An 18,938-nucleotide genomic window follows, 5' to 3' on the forward strand; every position below is an offset into this window, starting at 1 on the left:
TGTCCAATAGGCTCATGAAAAGATGTTCAATATCATTAGCTATCAGGAAAATTCAAATCAGAACTATAATGAGATAACTATTTCACACCACTAGAATGTCTCTAATCAAAAAAGACAGACAAATAGTTTAGCACTGAAGAGAACGGAATCTTCATCCCTTGCTAGCTGAAACATTAAATGGTGCAACCACTGTGGAAAAGAGTTTGGCAGTTCCTCAAAAGGTAAATCATAGAGTTAGCATATGACCCAGAAATTCACCTCCCAGGTATATACCCGACAGAAATGAAAACATATGTCTATGCAAAAACTTGCATATGAATGTTTGAAGCAACATTATTCACATTAGCTACAAAGTAGAACGAACCCAAATATACATCAACAGGTGAACAGATAAATAAAATGGGATAACATTCATACAATGGAATATTACTTGGCAATAAAAGGAAGTATTGATACAAGCTACAACATGCATGAACCTTGAAAATGTTTTACTACTTCAAATAAACCAGACCCAAAAGATCACATGGTATGATTTCATTAATATGAAATTCTCAAAATAGGCAAATCTATAAAGTTGATTACTGGTTGACCAGGGCTGGCAAATGTGGGGTGAAATTAGGAATGACCATTAGTGGGTACTGGATTTCTTTTTGTGGTGATGAAAATCATTGATTGTAGTAGTGCCTGCATAACTGTAAATGTACTAAAAACAATTAAATTGTACAGTTTCAATGGCTGAATTCTTTGGTTGTAAATATAGCTCAAAAAAGTTGTTTAAAAAATTACTACAGCATAACTTATAATCATCTAAAGATCAGTTGGCATAAGCTTCCTCAAAATACCCTGTTTATTATAAATCCTGAAAATGATGGTAGAATTTATTTTGCCCACCCCCCACCATTTCCTAGAATTTCAGGCAGTAAAATCTTTCAGAGTCAGTGAGAAGAAATGAAAAAAAAAAAAAAAAAAAAAAAAAAAAAAAACACCTTTTATTTTTCATTCTAGTTCATCCATACCAGAGGTGAATTTCTTAATTCAGCTGATATCCTCTAAGCTACACAGAAAAGCAAGGGCTTTGGCTCTCTAACTTCAATAACCTTATTTAAAGACATGGTAAAAATTAGGGTTTTCCAAATAGAGAAAAAAAACCACACATGTATATGTATGTAAGAGTGTGTGTGTGTATGCATATATGTACACATACAGTTTTTTAAGATGGGATCCTCCTGTGTTGTCCAGGCTGGAGTGCAGTGGCTATTCACAGGCACAATAATAGCACATTGCCGCCTCAAACTCTTGGCCTCAAGCAATCCTCCCAACTCGGCCTTCCAAGTAGCTGAAACTACAGGCACAAGTCATTGCACCCAACGAATACTTTACATTTTTTAAAAAAACTGTATCTGATATTGTGGTTCATTTTATTCTGCAACTTGGAAAAATAACACTTCTGCTACTAAATGCATTGTGATAACAATGTTTACCTTTCTCTCATCAAAAATTCCTGCTGGTGGGCCAGATGTGGTGCTTCACACCTGTAATCCCAGCACTTTGGGAGGCTGAGGCAAGTGGATCACTTGAGGTCAGGAGCTCAGGACCAGCCTGTCCAACATGGCAAAACCCCATCTCTACTAAAAATACAAAAATTGGCTGGGTATGGTGGCACACACCTGTAGTCCTAGCTACTTGGGAGTCTGAGACATAAGACTCACTTGAACCTGGGAAGTGGACGTTGCAGTGAGCTAAGATTGTGCCACTACACTCCAGCTAGGGCAACAAAATGAGACACTGTCTTTAAAAAAAAGAAGAAGAAGAAAAAGAAAATTCCTGTTGGTAGATATTTCAGATATCTCCTAGGTTTTTGTTGTTGTATTGCAAATACTACTGCAAGTTAATTAAAGCTGGAATCACCCAGAAAATTTCTTAGAAATGGCAAGATATGAATTAGAACTGAAATAATGACCATGATTTAGACTATAAAAAGTCAAACGGGAAATGTATTTCAGGAAATAGGGAAGCATAGGGCCAAAAAAAAAAAAAAGTGAGTATGAAATACAGTTAAAATAGCAAATGTCTCCAAAATTAAACTCTATGTGACAAATAGTGGGAGATGACATGCCAATTTATCTTCTGCTAGTCCTCTGCTCAAGAAACTAATAAAGCCCAAACTCCTTAAATTAATTTTTGTTAACACAAGATTACAATTTTTGAAAACCAAGATCCTGAACACAATAGTTTAAAAAGATTAACTTGTTGGTGCTAGTTGCACAAGTATGTTCAGTTTGTGAAAAGTCATCAAGCTGAGCACTTATGATTTGTATACTTTTCTGTGTGTATGTTATAGTTCAATTAAAAGAAGGACAAAGAGACATAAAGACAGATTTTGATTTGGCAGCTAATAAGACAGAAGAAGCCATTATAGCAATATAGCTTGAGAAATGAAGATCTAGAATTGACAATGCCAATGAGAATCAAAATGGAAGATTCTTGACCTAGTGAATGGATTTAGTGAACAAAAAAGAGACAATTCAATGAAATTTTTAAGGCTTTAGAAATAAGTAATCATGACAGTATCAATAGAAATGAAAGAACAAGAATATGGAGCTACTTCAAGTAAACTATAATCATTTCAGCTGGAAATTTTACCTTTAGGTAAAATATTAAAGTTAAAAATCCAAACTTGAGAGTCAATTACTTAAAGGTGACAGATGAAACCAACACACTGAATGTTGACAGAAAAGCAGAGAGTGAAGGATAAAATCCATGAGAACCTGTCAATCCAAGATTGAAAGGAGGAGAAACCAACCAAAGGATAGAAATTAAGTAAGCAAAAAGATAACAGGGGCCTGGAAGAGTCATAGGTGTCAGGAGGGGAAAAAAAAAAAAGAAAAAAAGGTATTAATGTCGCAGGATCCTTAGGGTGTTGCTCTGCCAGCCAGAAACCTCCGTGACCAGTGGTGCCTCTGCTTGGGTTTTGCTTGTGCCTGCTGAAGTCATTCCATCCACTCAGCCTGGCAGGCTGCACTGGCTAACACTACTGGCCTGGATCCCACACCTGCCAAGGGTGAGACAGGCACAGAGCAGCAAGGGGTGTGTGAGCGAGCAAGTGTGGGATCTGTCCACTACGCACAGCCAGGCACACCAGGTGCGGCAGGACAGGCAGCTCCAGGCACCAGCACACGTGCTGGCTCTGTTCAAGGCTGCAGTTGGACCAGACATACCACACATAGCTTCAGTAGCATCTGGACAGGGGGAACACAATGGCACCAGAAAGCTCAGAGACACCAGGAACCACAGAGTCCCAAAGAGGGTGTTATAGGGTGTCACAGCCCTGGCTCAGGGGTCCCAAGGTCTGGGCTCCCAGAAGGGCCACAGATCTTCTCTCTCTCTCGTCGCACGCAACGTGGCAACCGGAGGGCATGTTTCCACTGTGTTTATGTTACAGCTCTTTTAGCCCACCATTCGGTGGGTCCCAAGCACTTGTCCCACGTCCAGAAGGAATGAGGTATGCAGACAACTGAAGGATGAGCAAGGCAGAGGAGCTTCACTGAGCGAAAGAATAGCTCTCAAGAGATCCGAAGTGGGTAGGTCCTTTCTGCAGGCAGGTTATCCCAGTGTGTGTTGAATTCAGAAGGGAGGTAGCTCCTTTCCGCAAGCAGGTCATCTGGATGAATGTGTGTCTAGCTGAGCCTGGATTTTATGTGCTCAGAATCAGGGAACTGCATACTGATTCATCCATGGGCAGCCACGGTGCGCCTGGAAAAAGCACCATCAAATTTGCCAAACGGTCATCAATGAAGTTCTCACTCTGGGCCACGGACTTCACCTGGAACTGGCAGCCCAGCCTGCAGGCTTCAGGCCATCCCTGGCCTGAGGTAAGGTTTCACCAGGGACCCACCCCTTTCTGCCTAGGAACCTGTCTGCCTTTAACATGCCATCCACGGCACCCAAACTGACTGTGCCAAGAGGTGTCTATAGGCCAGTGCCAACCTGCCTTCAGCCCCTGCAGCCCCTCCTCCCATCCTTATTGTTACCCAAAGTCGAGAGGGGACCACGATGGCAAGGGGCTGGCAGGTCAGCACCACTCTGAGCACACACATACCCGGCCGGGTTGCAAAAGTGTCTGGGCTTGGCCACAACTTTGCTTCCCCCTGGAGCAGGCGCCAGGAGCAGGGAGAGGCCAGGAGCGAGAGCAGGCACTTTCAAACCTGCAGGGGCAGGGGGCTTCCTGGGACCCAAGCCGCAACTGGGCAGCTGCAGCTGCACCCAGGAGCACAAAGCTCCCGCCTGTTCCCAGCCCCTGCCGGCTCTGCGGAGTGCAGAGCCCTGGCCACACCTCCCCAGCCACGGCTGGCGTCTCCACAGCAGCTGCTCCAGACAGGCTGCCACCACCATCATTAGCAATGTCAAAAGTCAGAGGAAGATGTAAAAACTGCAAAAATCTCATCACCAAGCAGTACTTCAAAAGCTCCTACTGACTAATAATGGAAAAAAAAATAGTGTTTAAGAAAAAACAAAAATTTGGCCAGGTGCGGTGGCTCACGCCTGTAATCCCAGCACTTTGGGAGGCCGAGTGGGTGGATCACAAGGTCAGGAGATCGAGACCGTCCTGGCTAACACGGTGAAACCTCATCTCCACTAAGCATACAAAAATTAGCCGGGCATGGTAGCGGGCACCTATAGTCCCAGCTGCTTGGGAGGCTGAGACAGGAGAATTACGTGAACCCGGAAGGCAGAGCTTGCAGTGAGCCCAGATCACCACTGCACTCCAGCCTGGGCGACAGAGCGAGATTCCATCTCAAAAGAAAAAACAAAAACAAAAAATTTAAACATATCACCAACAAATTAAGAAGTACAACCTTATTCCATAAGTTTCACAGCATGGTTTTAGTGAGTCCAGCACTACCCCAACCAGTCCAAAAGATATTCTGGCAAAGAAAAGTTAACAAAATCCTGAGATTTCACACTGGATACTCCAATATGAAAAGAAGCAGGCAGAGAATGAATAGACCAAACTAGGGAAAGTCAAGAAAATATCTAAAAATATCTAAAGAGAAAAGTCCCTCTGTATCAGCATAGGGCTTTAGAAAACATAGGGAGGACAGCACTGGCTTACAATTTTCCAGAGCTCTGTGACGAACCGGTGAATGAAATTTAAGTCCAGGCATACAGGATGTTTAAGGAACTCTTTAAAAGTGAGTAAATCTCAGGGCCTCCAACAAAGCCAAACTCAACCCCAGCTAGTATCTCTCCACTCATTTACCTCTACACTCACATGCCACAGAAACTGAAATTAGAAGGAAAACCCAGCTTGTGGTCCAGACAAGATAGCACAGACCATTTTTCCCAGTTAATCCCCAATAAGCACAAATATAAACAAATAATACAAGGGACAACTAAAGAACTCTGGAAGGTGGAAAGAAGAAGGTAAACTCCTTTGAAACCCTACAACTAGAAGAACAGCACAGAGGCAGGATGTCTTACGCCTACCTCACCCAAGTGAAGAAAGCCACCCAGACCTGGTTTTTCCCAGGCACAGCCTAGTAGCAGAAGGCAGCCCATGTAGGCCAATTCCTCCCAGAATAGAACAGGTGTCCCTCTGACAAATATCAAGGAAGCCAGACACCACCAGCAAGAGAGGTTAATCAGGAACCTCAACAAAAACAAATAGCCAGGGGAAACACTCTCCTTCACCATGAGGCCTGAGACTCCCCTCCTTTTTTTTTTCCAGTTTGCTCGTTTTTTAATTTCTAAAGCTCCGTCATAAACTTCTAGCAGGTGCCCATGTCACCTGCCACACTCACACCAGGTTGTCTGTGTAGCCAGCAAACAAATGACCATCAACAGACCAGGCCAGGGAGGTACACTGGGGCAGTTCTGCCTTGCTGCCAGTACTGATAACTTCTTGCGTCAGTTCATCTACGATGATAAGTCCCAGATCTTGATGCCGGGGCCCACGACAACACAGAGCCAGTAGCAGTTGGTACTGAAGCATAGGGTGTTGATAATGCCCCCACCATCTAGCATATAAAGGTGTTTGCCTTCATTGAGATCCCATAGCATGGCCTGGCCATCCTTGCCTCCAGATGCACAGAGGGATCCATCCGGAGAGACAGTCACAGTGTTCAGATAACCTGTGTGGCCAATGTGGTTGGTCTTCAGCTTGCAGTTAGCCAGATTCCATACCTTGACCAGCTTGTCCCAGCTACAGGAGACAGTGATAGGGTTGCTGCTGTTAGGCAAGAAGCGAACACAAGACACCCACTCTGTGACTCTCATACTAGACAGTGTATCTGCACATACCCAGGTGTTGGGAACAGGCCCCCAAATCTGGCCATAAACTGGCCCCAAAACTGGCCATAAACAAAATCTCTGCAGCACTGTGATGTGTTCATGGTGGCCACAATGCCCTGGAAGGCTGTCGGTTTACTGGAATGAGTGCAAGGAATGCCTGGCCCACCCAGGATGGAAAACCACTTCAGGTGTTCCTAAGCCACAAACAATAGCACGAGCAATCTGTGCCTTAGGGACTTGTTCCTGCTGCAGATGACTAGCCAGAGCCCATCCCTTTGTTTCAGCCCATTCCTTTGTTTCCCGTAAGGAATACTTTTAGTAAATCTATAATCTATAGAAACAATGCTTATCACTGGCTTGCTGTCAATAAATATGTGGGTAAATCTCTGTTCGGGGCTCTCAGCTCTGAAGGCTGTGAGACCCCTGATTTCCCACTCCACATGCTGTATTTCTGTGTGTGTGTCTTTAATTCCTCTAGCGCCTCTGGGTTACGGTCTCCATGACCGAGTTGGTCTCGGCACCCAGGGTATTCTATAACTTGATGGTTTTATCTCATGAGCCACAGGCGATCTGCTGGTTGTCAGGGGAGGCCACATTCGGCGTGTCCTTCTATGGCCGACAAACTGTCTCATGGTAATGCCCATTGTGAAATCCCAGAGGCACGGGGTTCCATCCAAGGAGCCTGACAGGACAATGTGACCATCTGAGGAGATGACCAAGTCACTAAGAAAGTGGGAGTGACCACACATAGCATGTTGTGGGATGCCATAGTTGGTATCTTCCCTGCTCAGTTTCTACATAATGATGCTCTTGTCTTGAGAGGTGGACAGGATCATGTCCAGGAACTGCGGAGTAGCAGTGATCTGGGTTACCCAGCAGTTGGGGCCCTGAGGGTGCCACAAAGGGTCATCTGCTCAGTCACAGTGATGGCAATTCGAGATTCCTCTTTTCCATCAAGAGAAACAAAGGCAGGCACGAAGAACCAGAAGAGAGGGGGCCCGCTCAGGAACTTCTGTCTCCACAAGCAGCCCGGTCAAGAATCTTGGTCTTCACAGGTCTGAGGATCTCCTTTTCTATCCAGAGACATCAGAACAGGCAGTCGGAACTGGCAAGCAAAACCCAGTTTTGCTAGATATCCAATCTCAGGAAGCCTCTTGTTCTTCATAGGTCCAAGACTCTCCTCCCCTGTCCAGAGACATCAGGGTAGCAGGGAGCATGGTAAGGAAATCCCAGCCCATCCCTTCCCCAGCAATAGATATACACTAACTCAGCATAAGAATGAATCTCCTACTCCCTCAGGCAGCACCACCAGAGATCAGTGAGAGCCCTAGTGCCACCAGATACAAGAAGCCAACCAAAACAACAGTGCAGACTCAAAATTAAACCATCACTGGAACCACAACCCACAAAAATATAGGCTAAGACCTGCATGATAAACCTAAACAGGATGATTGCTTGTGAAAATAAAAGGTTGAACTAGTCCTCAGAATCTCCTAACATATTAGACAAAATATTTAAGTTTCAAATGGAAATCACCTGTCACACCAAAAACCAAGAAAAACTAGAATGAGAAAAGACAATCAACCAATGCAAACACCTAGATGAATCAGCTGTTGAAATTATCTGACAAGAATTGTAAAACAACCATCATAAAAACGCTTCAACAATCATTTATAAATTATCTTAAAACAAATGTAAAAATAGAAGATCTAAGCAAGGAAATACAGTTATAAAAGCAACCAGATGAAAATTATGTAACTAAGAAATGCAATAACAAAAGACAAGCTAGATAGGCTCAGTAGCAGAGTGAAGATGACACAGGATACAATCAATGAGCTTATGGACAGAACAACGGAATTCACCCAATCCAAACAACCCAGAAAAAAATAGACAGAAAAAATTAAGAAAGCCTCACAGACCTGTGGGACAACAACAAAAGATCCAACATTTGTATCATCAGAGTGCAAGGAGAAGAGAAAGAGAGCCAGACTGAAAGATAATTCAAAGAAATATGGTCCAGCCTGCTGTATAGCTACAGAAATCAAGACAGTGTGCTATTAGTCGAAGACAGACAACAGATCAATGAAACAGAGAATCCAGAAATAACCAACACAAATATGTTCAACTGATTTTTGACAAAGGGCTAATAGTAATCCAATAGAAGAATAGCCTTTTCAACAAACAGTACAGGGGCAATTAGGCATCTATTGGCATAAAAGAAAAAAGAACCTTGACTGACAACTGTTACAAAATTTAACTCAGCCCTGGCACAGTGGCTCACATCTGTAACCCCAGCACTTTGGGAGGCCAAAGCAGGCATATTGCTTGAGCCCAGGAGTTCAAGATCAGCCTGGGCAACAAAGCGCAACCCCATCTCTACCAAAAAAATAAAAAGAAACCAAAAATTTAACTCAAAAGAAAGATTATGGACTTAAATGTAAACATAAAGCTGCTTAAAGCTGCTAACATTTAGAGAAAAAAAATACAGGAGGAAATCTTTAAGATCTAAAGCTAGGCAGAGTTCTTAGATTTGACACCAAAACCACAACCCAAAAATGAAAAAAATGAATAAAATAGACCTCATCAAAAGTAAAATATTTTGCTCATGTGAACAAGATGAAAACAAGTTGCAACTTCTGGCTTCTAGTGGGCATGTAAGAAAATTGGTCTATGCAGGAGCTTGAGGGAGGAGGATCACTTAAGGCCAGGAGTTCAAGTCCAGCTTGGGCAACATAGCAAGAGCTCATCTCTAAAAAAAAAAAAACAAAAAGGAAAAAAAATACTTGGAAGTCACTAGGCCATCCTCCCAACAAGAAAAGCTAAACAAACTGAAAAATCTACAACTCTTCTCAGATCAGTAAGAGAAATGAAGTCACATGGCAAACCCCTGCCCCACAAATTGGAGAAACAGGTGACTGCAAAGAATCCCATCATACTGAAGCAGAAAACTCAGCAGGAACCAGTGCAGGGTAGGAAAAACTGAACTGTAATTGACAAACTGCTGAAGGCTCAGTGCCAACAAGTGGGAAACTTAAAAATGTCAGGGGGACTCAGTCATAGAAGAGCCTTCATACTCTTACTAATTTCACCTCCAGTAAATCAATATGGTTCTCACAGTATGTATTACAGGGTGGAGGTAAAAAAAATAATAATAAAAAATAAAAAAATAAAAATAAAAAAACCTACTACTTCTGACGGGGGGGAAGCAAAATCATTTTTAAATAAGCTAGAACATTCTGTTCTTAATAAGGTCTTTCCCTCAGGAGAAACTATTTAGTCAGAGCCTGCTGGGGTTTTATCAGAGCCTAACTAACTTATAGGAAGGGAAACAGGAAATACCAATTGCAGCCCATACTAGCCATGCTGTCTTACCTTGGGAGGCAGGGGATAGTTTTAACAAACATCCGTGAAAGTCACCCAGAGACACAGAGACTCATTAAAGGACTGAGATCTAATCATTGGACTGTAGAATGCTTCCTATCGCCCAATACCTTACTGCCACATTACTAAAGGCCTATTTACAAAGCAGCTCCTTTTACCCAAGACATCAGCTTCAGCTATCCAGAAAAATTTATATGGCATACTAAAAGGCAAAAAAACACAGTCTAGGCTGGGCATGGTGGCTCATGCCTATAATCCCAGCACTTTGGGAGGCCAAGGCAGGTGGATCACCTGAGGTCAGGAGTTCAAGACCAGCCTGGCCAACATGGTGAAACGCCATCTCTACTAAAAATACAAAAATTGGCCAGGGGTGGTAGGAGGCACCTGTAATCCCAGCTACTTGGGAGGCTGAGGCAGGACAATCGCTTGAACCCAGGAAGCAGAGGTTGCTGTATGCCAAGATCACACCACTGCACTCCAGCCTGGGTGACAGAGTGAGACTCCATCTCAAACAAATAAAAAAACAGTCTGAAGAAAGAGAGCTAGTATAAGAACCAGACTCAGACATGGCAAATGATGTGAGAATTATCAGATCGATTACTAAAAACAACTATAATTAATATGCTAAGGGTTCTAATGGATAAAATAGACTGCATAAAAGAACAGATAGGCAATGTAAGCAGAGAAATGGAAATTATAAGACAGAACCAAAAAGAAACACTAGAGATCAAAAACACTGTAACAGAAATGAAGAATGCCTACGTTGGGTTCAATTAAGTTGATAGGCTCAGTCTAGTAGACTGGACACAGCTGAGGAAATCTAGAGGATATCCCAATAGATACCTAAAAAAAACTACAAAGCAAACAGGAAAAAGACTGAAAAAATACAGACCAGAATACACAAAAACTGTGGGATAACTATAAAAGGTGTAACATACATGTAATGGGAATGCCAAAAGAAGAATGAGAGAAAGGAACGGAAAAAATATTTGAAACAACAATAAATGACAATTTCACCAAATCAATGTCAAGTACTAAACAATCAATCTAAAAAGCTCAGAAAACTCCAAGCAGGATAATGATTAAAAAACAAACAAACAACAACAACAAAAAAACTACATCTAGGCATATCACAATTCAAACTACAGAAAATAAAAGATAAAGAAAAAATCCTGAAAGCCGCCAGTGGAAAAAAGACATTACCTATCAAAAAGCAAAGAGAATAATTACATTGACGTTACCTCCAAAACTATATAAGAAGGGAGTGAAGTGAATTATTTAAAATCTTAACATAAAAAGTAAAAAATTTAAAAACAAAACACACCAACCTAGAATTATGTATCTTGCAGAATTATCCTTCAAAAGTGAAAGAGAAATAGTTTCTCAAATATAAAAATTGAGGGAATTTGTTGCCAGTAGACCCAACTTGCAAGAAATGTCCAAAAGAAAAGTTCTTCAGGGGGAAGAAAAATGATAGAGGTCAGAAACTGACATCTATATAAAGAAAAGCACTGGAGATGAGTAAGTGAAGGTAGGATTTAAAGAACACTTGTTTTTCTTACTCTCAATTGATCTAACACATAAGCATTTGTTCAAAATAGCAGCAACAATATATTCGATTATGTATGCTCGTGTGTGTATATAGATATATGCTTATGTATGTTTATCTATAAGTGAAATAAATAACAGCAATGGTACAAAGGATGGAGGTGGTAATTAGTATTTTATTATTTTGATCCTACTAAAATCAAGGCAAGGCTGTCCCCTGTCACCTCTCCTTCTCAACATCTTACTGGAAGTCCTACTAATGCAATAAGATAGGAAGGAGACATTAAAAGTGTACTGATCGGGAAAAATAAAATAAAACTGTGTTTGTTCACAGATGACAAGATTGTCTGTGTAGAAAACTTGAAAGAATTGACCCAAAGAACTCCTTGAACTAATAAGCAATTACAGCAATGGCAGGCTTCAAGGCTAATACACAAAAGTCAATTGCTTTCCTATATACCAGCAATGAATAAGTACAATTTGAAAGTAAAAACACAATACCATTTATATTTGTAGCCTCCAAAATGACATACTTACATTTACATATAAATCTAACAAAATGTGTTCAAGATGAACACAAGAAAAACACACATTTCTGATTAAAGAAATCAAAGAACTAAATAAATGAAGAGATACTCCATGTGCATGGACAAGAAGAGTCAATATTGTGAAAATGTCAATTCTTCCCAATTTCATTTACAGATTCAATTTAATCCCAATCAAAATCTTATCAAGTTATTTTGTGGATATCAATAAATAGATTCTGGCAAAAGACCCAGAATAGCCAACACAGCATTAAAGGAGAAGAATCAAGTTGGAGGACTGACACTGCCCAATTTCAAGACTTACAATAAAGTTACAGTAATCAAGGCAAGTGTGGTATGAGCAAAAGAACAGACAAATAGATCAATAGAAGAGAACAGAGTACAGAAATAGACCAACAAAAAATGCAGTCAACTGTTCTTTGATAAAGAAAGCAATACAACCAAGAAAAGATAGTCTTTTCAACATAACGGTGCTAGAACAATTGGACATCCACTTGCAAAACAAAAAAAAAAGAGCCTAGACACAGATCTTACACACTTCACAAAAATTAACTCAAATGTAAAATGCAAAAGTAAAACTCCTAGAGGACAACATGGAGAAAATTTAGATTCCCTTGAGTTTCAGTATGACTTTTGAGATTTAACAACAAAGGCATAATCCATGAAGGAAAGAATAAGCTGAACTTCATTAAAATTACATTTTCTGCTCTTTGAAACACACTGTCAAGACAATGAAAAGACAGCCCACAGACTGGTAAAATATATTTATAACAGATATCTCCAATAAAGGACTGTTATCCAAAATATACAAAGAATAATAAGAAAACCACCCAATTTAAAAATGGGCCACAGACCTTAACAGACAACTCACCAAAGAATATACACGGACTTAGCCGGGCGCAGTGGCTCACGTCTATAATCCCAGCACTTTGGGATGCTCAGGCGGGCGGATCACGAGGTCAGGAGTTCAAGACCAGCCTGACCAACATAGTGAAACCCCATCTCTACTAGAAAAAAAATAGAAAAATTAGCCAGGCATGGTGGTGTGTGCCTGTAATCTCAGCTACTTGGGAGGCTGAGGCAGGAGAATGGCATGAACCTGGAAGACGGAGTTTACAGTGAGCCGAGATCCCACCACTGCACTCCAGCCTGGGCGAAGATAGAGCGAGACTCTGTCTGGAAAAAAAAAAAAAAATACACGGACAGAAGATAAGCATATGAAAAGATGCTCCACATCACATGACTTCCAGGAAATGCACATTAAAACAACATTGAGATACCACCTCACATTTATCAGAACAGCCAAAATCCGGGACACTGTTAATGCTGGTGAGGACGTCAAGCAACAGGAACTCTCATTTATTGCTGGTAAGAATGCAAAATGGTATAGCCATTTTGGAAGACAGTTTGGACACTTTGGAAGACAGTTTGGCAGTTTCTCACAAAACTAAACGTACTCTTACCATACAAAATGCAATCATATTAACTATGATTAAATTAAATGCCCCATAAGTCCTTGGTATGGAAAGGGTTGAAATTTTATATCCACACAAAAATCTGAACGTTGAACATCAATGTTTACAGCGGATTTATTTATAATTGCCAAAACTTGGAAGCAATCAAGATGTCTTTCAATAGGTGAATAGATGAACTGTGGTAAATACAAAAAATGGAATATTATTCAGCACTAAAAAGAACTGAACTATCAAACCATGAAAAGACATGTAGAAATTTAAATGCACCTTGCTAAATGAAGGAAGTCTATCAGAAAAGGCTACATATGGCACGATTATAACTATATGACATTCTGAAAAAAGCCTTACTCTGAAGACAGTTGATATGATTTGGTTCTGTTTCCCCACCCAAATCTCATCTTGTAGCTCCCAGAATTCCCACGTGTTGTGGGAGGGACCCTGTGGGAGATGACTGAATCATGGGGGTGGGTCTTTCCCTTGCTATTCTCGTGATAGTGAATGGGTCTCACGAGATCTGATGGTTTTAAAAACGGGAGTTTCTCTACACAAGTTCTCTCTTTGCCTGCTGCCATCCACGTAAGATGTGACTTGCTCCTCTTTGCCTTCCACCATGATTGTGAGGCCTCCCCAGTCGTGTAGAACTATAAGTCCAATAAACCTCTTTCTTTTGTAAAATTCCCAGTCTCGGGTATGTCTTTATCAGCAGTGTGAAAAGGGACTAATACAACAGTAAAAAGATCAGTGATTGCCAGGGTTTAGAGGGAAGAGAGAAATGAATAGTTGGAGCACAGAGGATTTTTAGGACAGAGAAATTACCCTCTATGATGCCATAATGGTGGATACATGTCACTGTATATTTTTTCAAACCCATAAAATGTACAACGCCGAGTGAATCCTAATGTAAACTATAGTCTTTGGGGGATAATGGCATATCAGTGTAGGTTCATCAATTGTAAACGAATATACCACTCTGGTGAGAAATATTGCTAATAGAGGATGTGTAAGGGGTGGAAGTATGTGAGAAACCTATACCTTCCTCCAAATTTTGCTGTGAACTTAAAACTGTCCTAAAAAAATTCTATTATATAAAAATAAAAATAAGAATAAGACCAGCTACAGATTGGGAGCAAATACCTGCAAGCCATATCTGCAAGCCACATCTGCAAGCCATATATCTGACAAAGAACTACAATTTAGAACTATAAAGATCTTTCCAAATTCACCAGTTAAAACAACAACAACAACAACAACAACAATCCCAGGCTGGTCTCCAACTCCTGGCCTCAAGCAATCCTCCCACCTTAGCCTCCCAAAGTGCTGGGATTACAGGCATAGGCCAATATACTCAGCATGAAGAGGTCAATAAAATGAGATTTTTAAACAATAGTTCTATAATTTCCTGGATAGTAAGTATAAATCAGGCAGAAACAGAATATTATACAAAAGTGCATGCATGTTATTAGCAACAGTATCTACTTTTAAAAAGTATATTTTTAGAAAGTAAAACTAGTAAAAATCCTACTAAAATATCGACTATTTAGATTTATTTAAATCTATCTTATTTAATGTTATTTAATTTGGTATTTAGGATTAAGTGAGTGCTTACATGTTGAGTTTTCCATTCACATAAATAGTGATTTAAAACTTTTTTTAAAAACCATTAAAATTGCTATTTTCTAAAATCAGAAGTTTAATTTACGTAAATCTATAAATACATAGTCTTTAAATAGAAATGGAAGTTATTAAATAGCAAAATGTAAAACAGATAACTAGTTTCCTTGGAAGGATAATAGCATTCCCACAGTATTTCTTATGAATATAAGGGTATATGCAAGTATCTGTATAAAATGTCTCCTGTTTTTCAACTTTTGCCTCCACAACTGGCAACTTTTACATTGTCCAAGTACAAAGATGGAAATATTGTTTTTACATAACATGAAATTTAATTAGTTTTAAATATTTGCTTTTTTGTAATTTGTAATAAATTGCCTAAATTGTGAGGGCAATTTATTTTTTAACAGGATTATGTTTTATGGCTGAAAATATTCATTTATTTCCTTTATTTTAACATTGATATGGAGATTCAACTATACTACTGGAAGTATGCTAATTTATAAAAATCAGAAATACATGAATAAATACTATGTAATAGAAATAGGAAATCCTTCATTCTTCCCCCAACATATAGTCTTATGAACTACAAGGAAATTCAATACAGCTTGAATTTATAATCCTTGGCTAATAAAAATCTATCAAAATTAGTTTATGGTTCAAGTTATATTATCAGAATATGTGTGTATAGTAATAAAGACTATAAAATAATTAATCAGTTAAAGTACAAGATGAATTATCATAAGGTATTTCCTACCTTTTACATGCTTCAATACTGACAGTTATAAGTCACAAATAAAGTGACTGTGTTTGAATAGAATATTAAGCTGCCACAGCAAAACAGAAACAAAGTCACAAAAAGCCACTAAGCATGCAAGTACAAACCAAAAAACTGACTTCACATGAATACAAAGTGAGGTCTTTTTTCAGAAGCACTTAAACGCAGAAAGGAACAGTCACCAAAGCTTAGCTACCAAAACAAGATCATTCATTACCAATTAATATACGCTGACCTTCACTACCTATGGACATAATATTTAAAACTTCTCCTATGCTTTCTTTATTTGAAAGGGTTGGTTCTAACTTAGTTTAAGATAAAAGTTACATACAAGTGAAACAGCACCTGAATGGCCAGCCTATTGGAACAACATTAACGGATGATGATCTCCCACTGAGAGAAAACAATTAATAAAAACTTTGAAAGTCTATAAACAAATGAACAACATGTTTGCTTTTAAATCAACTATTATATTTTTATTTTTAAACTACATTTGAAGTACTTATATTTAAAATTATTTAAGGAGAGCAGAATTATTAACAGAAATGTTTTCTTTAAGGTATTGATATAAATCAACAAGCATTTATTAGGGAATCATGTGAAAGATAATTGTAAAGTATACAAAGATAAATGAAATCTAGATTACTGCCTTCAAACAATTTGCAGTGTAGTAAAAATAACTAGACAAGTTCACAGGTAATGAGGATACAATTAATTCATTCAAAATTCATTCATAGTACTGGTACCAAAACAGACATACAGGCAAATGGAACAGGACAGGGACCTCAGAAATAACACTACACATCTACAACCAACTGATCCTTGACAAACCTGACAAAAACAAGCAATGGGGAAAGGATCTACTATTCAATAAACAGTGCTGGGAAAACTGGCTAGCCATATACAGAAAACTGAAACTGGACCACTTCCTTACACCTTATACAAAAATTAACACAGATGGATTAAAGACTTAAAGTTAAAACCAAAACCCTTAAAAATTTTAGAAGAAAACCTAAACAAAATCATTCAGGACATAGGCATGAGCAAAGACTTCATGAAGAAAATGCCAAAAGCAATTGCAACAAAAGCCAAAATTGATACATGGGATCTAGTTAAACTAAAGAGCTTCTGCACAGCAAAAGAAACGATCATCAGAGTGAACAGGCAACCTACAGAATGGGAGAAAATTTTTGCAATCTACCCATCTGACAAAGGTCTAATATCCAAATTAACAAGGAACTAAAACAAATTTACAAGAAAAAAACAACTCCATTTAAAAGTGGGCAAAGGATATGAACCGACACATCTCAAAAAAAGACATTTATGTAGCCAACAAACACGAAAAAAAGCTCCACTGATTGTTAAAGAAATGCAAATCAAAACCACAATGAGATACCCTCTTATGCCAGTCAGAATGATGATTATCAAAAAGTCAAGAAAAAATAGATGCTGGTGAGGTTGTGGAGAAATAGGAATGCTTTCACACTGTTGATGAGAATGTAAATTACTTTAACCATTGTGGAAGACAGTATGGCGATTCCTCAAGAATCTAGAACCAGAAATACGATTTGACCCAGCAATCCCATTATCGGGTCTACACCCAAAGAACATAAATCATTCTACTATAAAGACACATACACACATATGTTTATTGCAGCACTATTTAAAATAGCAGAGTCACAGAACCAACTCAAGGGCCCATCAATGATAGACTGGATAAAGAAAATGTGGTAGATAAACACTGTGAAATACTATGCAGCCATAAAAAGGAATGAGATCATATCTTTTGCAGGGACATGGATGAAGTTGTAAGCCATCATCTTCGGCAAACTAACACGGGAACAGAAAACCAAACATCACATGTTCTCACTCATAAGTGGGAGGTGAAAAATCAGAACACATGGACACAGGGAGGGGAACAACACACCAGGGCCTGTTGCGGGGTGAGGAGGTGAGGGGAGGGAACTTAGAGGATGGGTCAATAGGTGCAGCAAACCACTGTGGCACACACATACCTATGTAATAAACCTGAAAGTTCTGCACATGTGTCCCAGAACTTAAAGCAAAACAAACAAACAAAAACAAAAACCACAATGAGATACTATCTCACACCACTCAGAATGGCTATTATTAAAAGTCAAAAACCAACAGATGCTGGTGAGGTTGTGGAGAAAAACGAATGCTTTTACATTGTTGGTGGTAGTGTAAATTAGTTCAACCATTGTGGAAGACAGTGTGGCGTCCTCAAAGACCTAGAGAAAGAAATACCATTTGACCCAGCAATCCCATTACTGGGTATATACCCAATGAAATATAAATCATTCTATTATAAAGATACATGCATGCGTATGTTCACTGCCTCACTATCACAATAGCAAAGACATGGAATTAACCTAAATGGCCATGAACGATGGAATGGATAAAGAAAATGTGTACATACACACCATGGAATACTATGCAGTCATAAAAAGGAATGAGATTATGTCCTTTGAAAGGACATGGATGGAGTTGGAAGCCATAATTCTCAGCAAAGTAACGTTGGAACAGAAAACCAAATACCGCATATTCTTACTTATAAGTGGGAGCTGAACAATGAGAACACAGGTACACAGGGCGGGGAATAATACCCACTGGGGCCTATGGGACAGCAGGGGCGCCGGGAAAGGGAGAGCATCAGGAAGAATAGCTAATGAATGCTGGGCTTAATACGTAGGTGTTGGGATGATCTGTGCAGCAAACCACTAGGGTACATGTTTATCTATATAATAAACCTGCACATCCTGCACATTTAATCGTGAGTTTATAACAGTTAAGGAAAAACTTAATAAATAAAAGTAAATATCCTACTTAAAAGTTACCCCTACCTCCTCCTAAAAAAGCTACACTTGTTCCAAATTTCATATACACTTCTCAAAGAAAACCTACCAAATCTATAAAACGCAAAAGCAAGGAAAGAAGGTAAAACAAGCCGCGGGGTTCCAAGATGGCTGAACAGGAACAGCTCCAGTCTACAGCTCCTACCGTGAGCGACGCAGAAGACGGGTGATTTCTGCATTTCCAAGTGAGAAACCAGGTTCATCTCACTGTGGCTTGTCGGCCGGAGGGTGCAGGACAGAGGGTGCAGCCCACCGAGCATGAGCCAAAGCAGGGCAAGGCATTGCCTCACCCACAAAGCGCAAGGGGTCAGGGTATTCCCTTTCCTAGCCAAGGGAAACTGTGATAGATTGCCCCTGGAAAATTGGGTCACTCCCACCCTACTACTACACTTGTCCAACGATCTTAGCAAACACACCAGGATATTATATCCTG

At 39.7% G+C, this 18,938-nt stretch overlaps 1 protein-coding gene and 1 pseudogene across 16 annotated transcripts in view; both read right to left on the bottom strand.

The window, feature by feature from the left end:
* The window catches only part of FER (FER tyrosine kinase), a 725,379-nt gene that overhangs the window by 391,455 nt on the left and 314,986 nt on the right, over nucleotides 1–18,938 (bottom strand). The window contains exon 2 of one of the 15 annotated variants that reach the window (XM_050794608.1): nucleotides 12,637–12,941. The exons of the other annotated variants lie outside the window; for them this stretch is intronic. The gene's annotated coding sequence lies outside the window, so the exon portion shown is untranslated. The remainder of the gene's footprint in view (nucleotides 1–12,636; nucleotides 12,942–18,938) is intronic. 15 annotated transcript variants of the gene reach the window in all.
* Nucleotides 5,749–7,959, bottom strand: LOC126957122 (receptor of activated protein C kinase 1-like; annotated as a pseudogene). Its single transcript, XR_007726659.1, has one exon. The product of XR_007726659.1 is annotated as a receptor of activated protein C kinase 1-like (transcript).

Source organism: Macaca thibetana, chromosome 6 (assembly GCF_024542745.1).
Source record: "Macaca thibetana thibetana isolate TM-01 chromosome 6, ASM2454274v1, whole genome shotgun sequence".
NCBI lineage: Eukaryota > Metazoa > Chordata > Mammalia > Primates > Cercopithecidae > Macaca > Macaca thibetana.